General features: G+C 39.0%; 1 non-coding gene across 1 annotated transcript; it reads right to left on the bottom strand.

Annotated features, from left to right (window-relative positions):
- Positions 1-226: 226 nt before the first annotated feature.
- LOC128291062 (small nucleolar RNA R71) lies at positions 227-333 on the bottom strand. The gene has a single exon (XR_008280839.1). It is a non-coding gene; the product is annotated as a small nucleolar RNA R71 (small nucleolar RNA).
- Positions 334-7,594: the final 7,261 nt, after the last annotated feature.

Genomic DNA, 7,594 nt, shown 5'->3' with positions numbered 1-7,594 from the left:
GCAGGATGATGATCCAAACAACCACTTGGAAAATTTTCTAGAGTTTTGTGATACATTTAAAATCAATGGCATTTCTACTGATGCCATTCGCCTTCAGTTATTCCCTTTTTCATTGAGGAACAAAGCTAAATAGTGGTTGAACTCGTTACCACAAGGGTCAATCACTGCTTGGGAACAAATGACCAAAAAATTTTTATTAAAATATTTTTCGCCGACTAAAACAGACAAATTACGTAATGATATCTCTTCATTTATGCAAATGAATATAGAAACACTCTATGATGCATGGGAGAGATACAAGGACCTTTTAAGAAGATGTCCTCACCATGGGTTACCACTCTGGCTACAGGTTCAAACGTTTCACAATGGCCTGAATCCTTCGACTAGACAGATGATTGACGCAGCTGTTGGAGGAACTATCAATAATAAGACACCTGGAGATGCTTATGAATTTATAGAAGAGATGTCACTAAATAATTATCAATAGCAAGTCATGAGGACAAAACCGATGAAAGCAGCTGGGGTTTTTAATGTTGATTAGGTCACCATGCTTTCTAATCAGGTAGAACTTTTGAATAGAAAAATTAATAGTTTTTTTGGTTCTTCACAGGTTCACCCAGTAATGCAATGCAATGCAAGTGGGGGAGAATTGAGCAATTCAGAATGCCCACCCTATGGCCACAACATGAAAAACGAGCAATTAAATTATATGGGTAATAATCCTCGACCTCAAAATAATCCCTATAGTAACACTTACAATACAGGATGGAAGAACCACCCAAATTTCTCATGGGGAGGCCAAGGGAATCAAAGACCACCACCATTTCCAGGTTTCTAACAGCAACCTTACCAGCAAGAGAAAAAGTCGAACCTCGAGGAGATGCTAACAAAATTCATCTTGGTGTCAGAAACTCGTTTCCAGAATACCGAGACAGCATTTAAAAATCAACAAGCGTCGATCCAAGGGCTCGAAACTCAGATAGGCCAGCTCGCTAAATTGATATCTGAATAACCACAAGGTAGCCTACTGAGTAACACTGAATCTAACCCAAGGGAGCAACTCAATGCGATTGCCATTCAAGATGAGGAACGGTTAGTTACATCTAAACCAGAACCGAGGCAAGAAACTGTGGTAAGTAAAGGTAAAGGTAAGGTAAACCACATCGAGTAGAAACCGGTAAGTAAAGAGTACAAACCACGAGTGTCATACCCAAATGCGACAAAGAAAGACCACACAGATGAACAATTTGGTAAACTCCTTAAACTATTAAAGAAATTACACATTAACTTACCGTTTATTGAAGCCCTTTTGCAGATGCCGAACGCAGTCAAGTTTTTAAAGGAGCTTTTAGGAAACAAGTGAAAGTTGGATGAAGCGTCGCATGTGGAGTTGAACGTAGCTTGCTCAACTATTCTATAGAATAAGCTACCCAACAAATTAAAAGATCCAGAGAGTTTTACAATTCCTTGCTTAATTGGTAGCTTAGATGTTAATAATACTTTGGCTGATTTAGGGGCTAGCATCAATGTCATGCCTTACAAAATGTTTAAGCAACTAGGTCTTGGGAAACCCAAACAAACTAAGATGAGTATTCAATTAACCGATAAAACAATTAGATTTCCTAGGGTTATTATTGAAGATGTACTCATCAAAATTGACAAATTTATATTCCCAGTTGATTTCGTTGTTCTAGACATAGAGGAGGATAGTAACGTTCCTTTAATTTTAGGGAGCCCTTTTTAGCAACTGCTAGAACAATAATTGATGTTGTCACAGGTGAACTCACACTTCGTGTGGGAGACGAAACAATCACCCTTTAAGCTCGTAATTCGAATAACACATCAAAAATTGAAGGTGGTTGTATAAATCATACTATTAAAACTGATCATGTGGTGAAACCTTCCTGGCAGGAAACACGTTCAAAGAACACACCTGAGCCATGTTCGAGTAACGACAAAGGACCTATTTATGAAGAACGAAGGCTACAACTCGAGAAACTAGATGAATGGCTGACACATAAATCGAGGACACACGATAAACCAAAACCATGCCGTGACGAGCTCAATATTTCACCAAATCAACTTAAGGTTGGAGATAAAGTACTACTAGATGCGGCAGACCCTCGTATTGCTACGTCTGAACCTAACGGAGCAATCCCTCTTACAGTACTCAACATTTTCCCATATGGTACAGTCGAGGTAATTCATCCCAAACTCGGCACTTTTAAGGTAAACAGTACTCGTCTTAAACCTTATTTTGATAAAATTGAAAGCAGGGATGAGGAGTGTGAACTCCTCACATCACAATGACCATGCAACAGAAAGGTAAGTCGAGCTTAGACTATAAATAAGTGCTTTTCGGGAGGCAACCCGAGCATTAATGATGTTAACTTTTTTAAAATTTTAGTTTTTTACATCTAATCACTAACTGATCATTGAAACACAGGTTTTCTAATCTACACGGCCAAGCACACGGACATGCCTTAGGCCGTGCTCACACCATGGGAGGAGACACAGCCGTGCGATACAGCCGTGTGAAAACAGGGCAAAGTTTTTTCTTAACACGGGATGCGATAAGTTGCCATGGCCGTGCGATGTAGCCGTGGGCGAGTCTTTCAAACCAACACAGGCGTGCGACACGCCCATGTCTATAAACCATAGTTGAAACTGAGAATTTAGCATGAGCATGTCCTATCAACCGTGCTCAAGACTGAAAAAAGAACACGGGCGTGGACATCTATACAAGGGCATTGGAGAAGAGAGCGAAGCAGAACACGGTCGTATGACACGGACGTGTGCACCAACACGTCCAAAGAGCACGGGCGTGTGAAGAATTTCAGACACGCCCAAATTTGAAAATTACAATAAACACGGGCTGAAATAAGGGCACACGGGGGTGCCCCACGACCGTGTGCCCCAAAATCTATATAAACCCCTTACTATTCATCACCCCTTCCCCAAAATCTCTAACCCTAGCCGCTGCAACTTCACATGCCCTACCTGCCACGCCCGTGCGCCGTCCACAGCACCACCTTTGACAACCCAAAGCTCCTCCCTCTTACGTTTGTACATTTTTTCCCTCTATTATCTTCATTCTTTTACTTATTTGATGATATTTTGTTTTATTTTGAGTAAATAATCATAGTTATAATGATAGAATACTTATGCTCTTTGTTAAGAAATTTACCATTTTAATTGATACATTTTGCTGCATTTATCCACTTTTCTTGTTTCCATAGATTTCATGCTTACCCACACCATATTTCATACTTATTAAACCCACATGCATTCATTCAATAGATATTTCCGTTAGCATTACTCTCGTAGTCCTATTCATAGTAATGACTTAATATATCTGATTGGGTTATTTTTAATATAGTTGTTCTTTAGTACATGACTTCTATGAAGTATCTCTAATAGTTTTACCATGCATATTTTCTATGCTATTGCTGGGGAGTAATTTTATTTTTTATTTTGTCTTGCCATTGCAGGTATACTATGTCAACCTCACGTGGCAAGGAGACTACCATCCCCTCTTCGAAGAAAAGGAAAGGAGCAACGTCATCCTCAGGTCCTACCGCTGAGATCCGTTACCCTTTCCTCCAGTTTCCCTTTGGACCCCAAGAGGAACTATTTCAGATATTACGGGTCCGACCCCTAGGTGTAGGCCACTGCATTGACTGGGCTGCACTTAAACAAATTCAAATGGCTAACATGGTCCGAGCCCTCCTAACGACTGACCTGTGGAGGCTTTTCTTTGAGATCATCGAGCCGACGTACCTCGAGCTCACAATGGAACTCTACTCGACCTTCCATCTTCAAGTCGTCATGATAAACTGCGACGATCCTAGAACGGTCCAATTCCACCTCAGTGGTCTAGCGCGCCAGTTGAGCGTACCGAAGTTTAGAATTGCACTAGGGCTGTATATGGAGGAGTTCATGGATGACAACGAACTTGACACCCTCTATCGCCACATCCACTACTCTCTCTCCAAATGCTGGAAGGACTTCGTCCCTGCCTCAGCCACCTATAATCCTAACTGCTCTAAGGCATCAGCCCTCACCCCATCCCTGTGGTACCTACACGCCATCTTAGCCCACACTCTGACAGGGCGGCGAGAGAGCACCGGCATCATCAACACTCACGACGCCTACTTTTTATAGAGCATGGAAAACAGGCACGTCTTCGACCTCGCCTATTTCATTACTCTCGCCATCCGCCATCAGACGGAGTGGCATAGGAGAGGAGTTATCACCATTAGCCTCTCTGTGACTCGACTGGCACGGCACTTCGGGCTCCTCAACACAGCAACACAATCATCCTCCCTCACTCTCATTGGTCATATGTCCCCTCAAGGCATCTCGAGTATGCTACATATGAGGATGCTCGAGAAACGACGTGGAACTTACCCTCCTCAGTACCGCCTCGTCCAGTCCACTGAAGAGGAGGACCCAGAAGACATTACTGATGATGTCCCTCCACGTCATGAGGACCCACCGTCTCAGCCATCACCCATCTATCGTCCAGTTCATGCGGTGGCTTCATACTCTGATATCTCTAAGCACCTTACTCGATTTAAGTAGCAGTGTTTTCAGTGCTTTGATCACATTGATGCTACTCTTCATCAGATTTGTCAGCACCTTCACATCTCATCGCCACCACCACCTCGCGAACCATCCGGCGATGCTGATGTTTAAAGACTTTTTATTTTTTATTTTTATTTACACTTTTATCTTTATTTATCTTCTTTAAGTACTTTTTATTTTATTTTCCTTTAATATTATTTCAATTTTAGGTTTTATAATTTTTATTGAATAATTTATAGTTTTGGCTATTTTATTACGAGTAATTATGCTTCCTTATATTTCCTAAAGAGTTCTTGATTTTATCACAGTTATAAAGAGCTCTAAAGCTCATCATCACTTAGAAACTAAAAAATCACTGGAAAAGGCTCTCCAGAACTGTCAAGTCCTGCTTGACCACGACCACAGCTACTACCAGATATAATATTCTTTTGGCGCAGGACTTATGGACTAATGAACCTCTACCACCACCGGAGTATCCTCCTTCACTCTCATCATTGCCTTGGCTGATTATTCTCCATAACTCCAATTTAAGGAGTTCATTCATCATTCAGGAAGTTTAACTTCTCTCCCTATCTTATGAGTATTTATCTATATTTTTTAGTATATCTATCTTTGTACATTGAGGACAATGTACATCTTAAGTGTAGGGGGTCTTTTATATCATTATCAGAAAAATCCCTGAATTTTATCTTGTTCTCAAATCATCTTCTCATATCATTATTAGAATAAATTTTGATTAATTTATGATTGTTATTGATATGTCTTCAATTAAAACATAGGCATTCATGTTTTGATTGTTTAAACTTTAAGGAATTAGATAATCAAGCAGGATAAGTTGATTTTTGAGAATTAAAAATTTTTAGGTTGTTTCCCCAAGTTTAGGTATTATCTCGAGTTAAAATTCACAGGGTTAACATCAACAAGCCATAATTTCTGTGAGATCTTGAGCCTTTAGAGCAACTATTATTTCTTTCATGCTCACTGTTATTATTGATAATGACTGTGTCAATATTGATTTATTATTCTAGAACTTGCTTGATTATGCATGTCAAGACCACACCCTTGAGTTAATATGCCAATATGATAAAGGCACCTAGGTTTAGCCCACTCACTCCATAAAAGTCTACCTTCATAATTTACCCTTAGTGAACCCCTTTGAGCCTAACAAGCCATTAATTGATTTACCCTCAATGTTAACCCATAACACATTATTGTTGAAATCCCCTAATTTGATCCCTATTTTTGTCGAGATTTGATTTGAATTATTGCATAGCTATGTTTTATTCTTCGTTGCAATAATTAGCAAAGTTCTATGTTATTTCACTTGTTCCTACAAAAAAATACAATACTTACGTACATATTAATAGTAATTCGTCGTTTTTGAGCTTAAGTGTTAATTCCATATTCTAAGAAGAAGCTCACTCGTATTCAACTTATAATTAGTTGTTCTTCTAGTTAGGTGATTTTTTTAATTCAATCTCGATTCTAACCTTTGCTTTCAGCTTGTGACCACACCCCCTAACCAAAGCCACGTTACAACCCTCTAAAGACCTTTTGATTGATGTATCATCTCAATATATAGTGGTGGAGATTTGATTTTCATGTAAGCCTATGGTAATAACTTTTCATATTGACTAATGAGTGCTTCATTTATTATCCTTAAACACCTCGAGTGATTTGAGTGAATCTTTAGTGAGGATGTTAAACTCCGTGATATTTTGAATCAAAGGTAATCACTTAGATGAGGGGAGACACCTATGTTTTCGTGATGAAATGCTCAACTTGGAATGTTTGAAACTTTGATATTCTTCTAGTTGAATTCTTAATGTATGATCACTTATGATTTATTTTAAGATATTATTGATAGAGATTATAGATTGAGAAGAATTTATTTTGATTGTGAGTTGAGGATTTTGCTTGAGGACAAGCAAACGCTTAAGTGTGAGGGTTTTTGATAAACCGTAATTATACATATTTTTATCCCATGCTTAGCACATTTATGGATGATTTCTCCTTAGATTTGGTGAATTTGATGCACCAAATCCTTTAATTTCATGTTTTATACTTAGGTGACCATAGCAGAGTAAAAAGAGCGAGAAACAGGTCGAAAACGGAGAAAAATAGACCACATGGGAAATCGACACGGCCTGGACTTCCTCACACGGGTAAGCCACACGGCCATGTCCATTTGGCAGGATCGACGTACAATTTACACAGGTAGACTACATGCCCACGATTATTTAGCAGCCTTCACCACGGTCTGGAGCAATCGCACACGGGCGTGTCACACAGGCGTGTCCCTGTCGAGCCCAAGTAAAGTCCTATTCGAAAAAGGCCACTTTTGATGGATCTTAGGCATTCTAAAGCCTATTTAAACACCTGAGGAGGCAGTTAGAACGGGGGGACACAGAGTAGGAAGCAATGAATTACTCGAAGAAAGCCGATTGATCCATCTCAGAAGCTGGATTATTCATCAAGACTGAAGATCTCTCTTCAATTTCCATTCAAGAGTTTTGGGTTTTCTTTATGTTTTGTATTCATTATTCTTCTAAGATGTTTTCTTTTATAATTATGAACTAAATCCTCTAAATACCTAAGGGGAATGAAACTTAAGACGGATCTTGTTATTATTATCTGAATTATAAGATAAATATTTGACTTGTTCTTAATTATGTGTTCTTAATTCTTGTCTTAATATTCCAGGATATTGATTCAAGTTAATGCGCTTATTCAGAGGAGCAAAAGTCCCTGTCTAAGAGTAAATTTGTTATAATTAAGTGGAGTTGATTGCACGCCTAGAGATAGGGTGACAAGATTTTACCGGATTATGGTGAAACCTAATAAGGGATCCATAGATCGAGTTAATGCAACACTAGGGCGTTAATTAGAAAGAGATTTCAATTAATCAACCTAAGGTTAGATGTTATTAGTCTCGAGAGAGATAATAATATAACTTAGGGATTTCTACGAATCAAGTTAAATGAACAAATCGTCTGATTCAGAGTCA

This window comes from Gossypium arboreum, chromosome 3, assembly GCF_025698485.1.
Source record: "Gossypium arboreum isolate Shixiya-1 chromosome 3, ASM2569848v2, whole genome shotgun sequence".
In the NCBI taxonomy this organism is placed as follows: domain Eukaryota; kingdom Viridiplantae; phylum Streptophyta; class Magnoliopsida; order Malvales; family Malvaceae; genus Gossypium; species Gossypium arboreum.
Note: the sequence above shows the minus strand (reverse complement) of the source record. Positions and strands in the feature narration are given on the sequence as shown.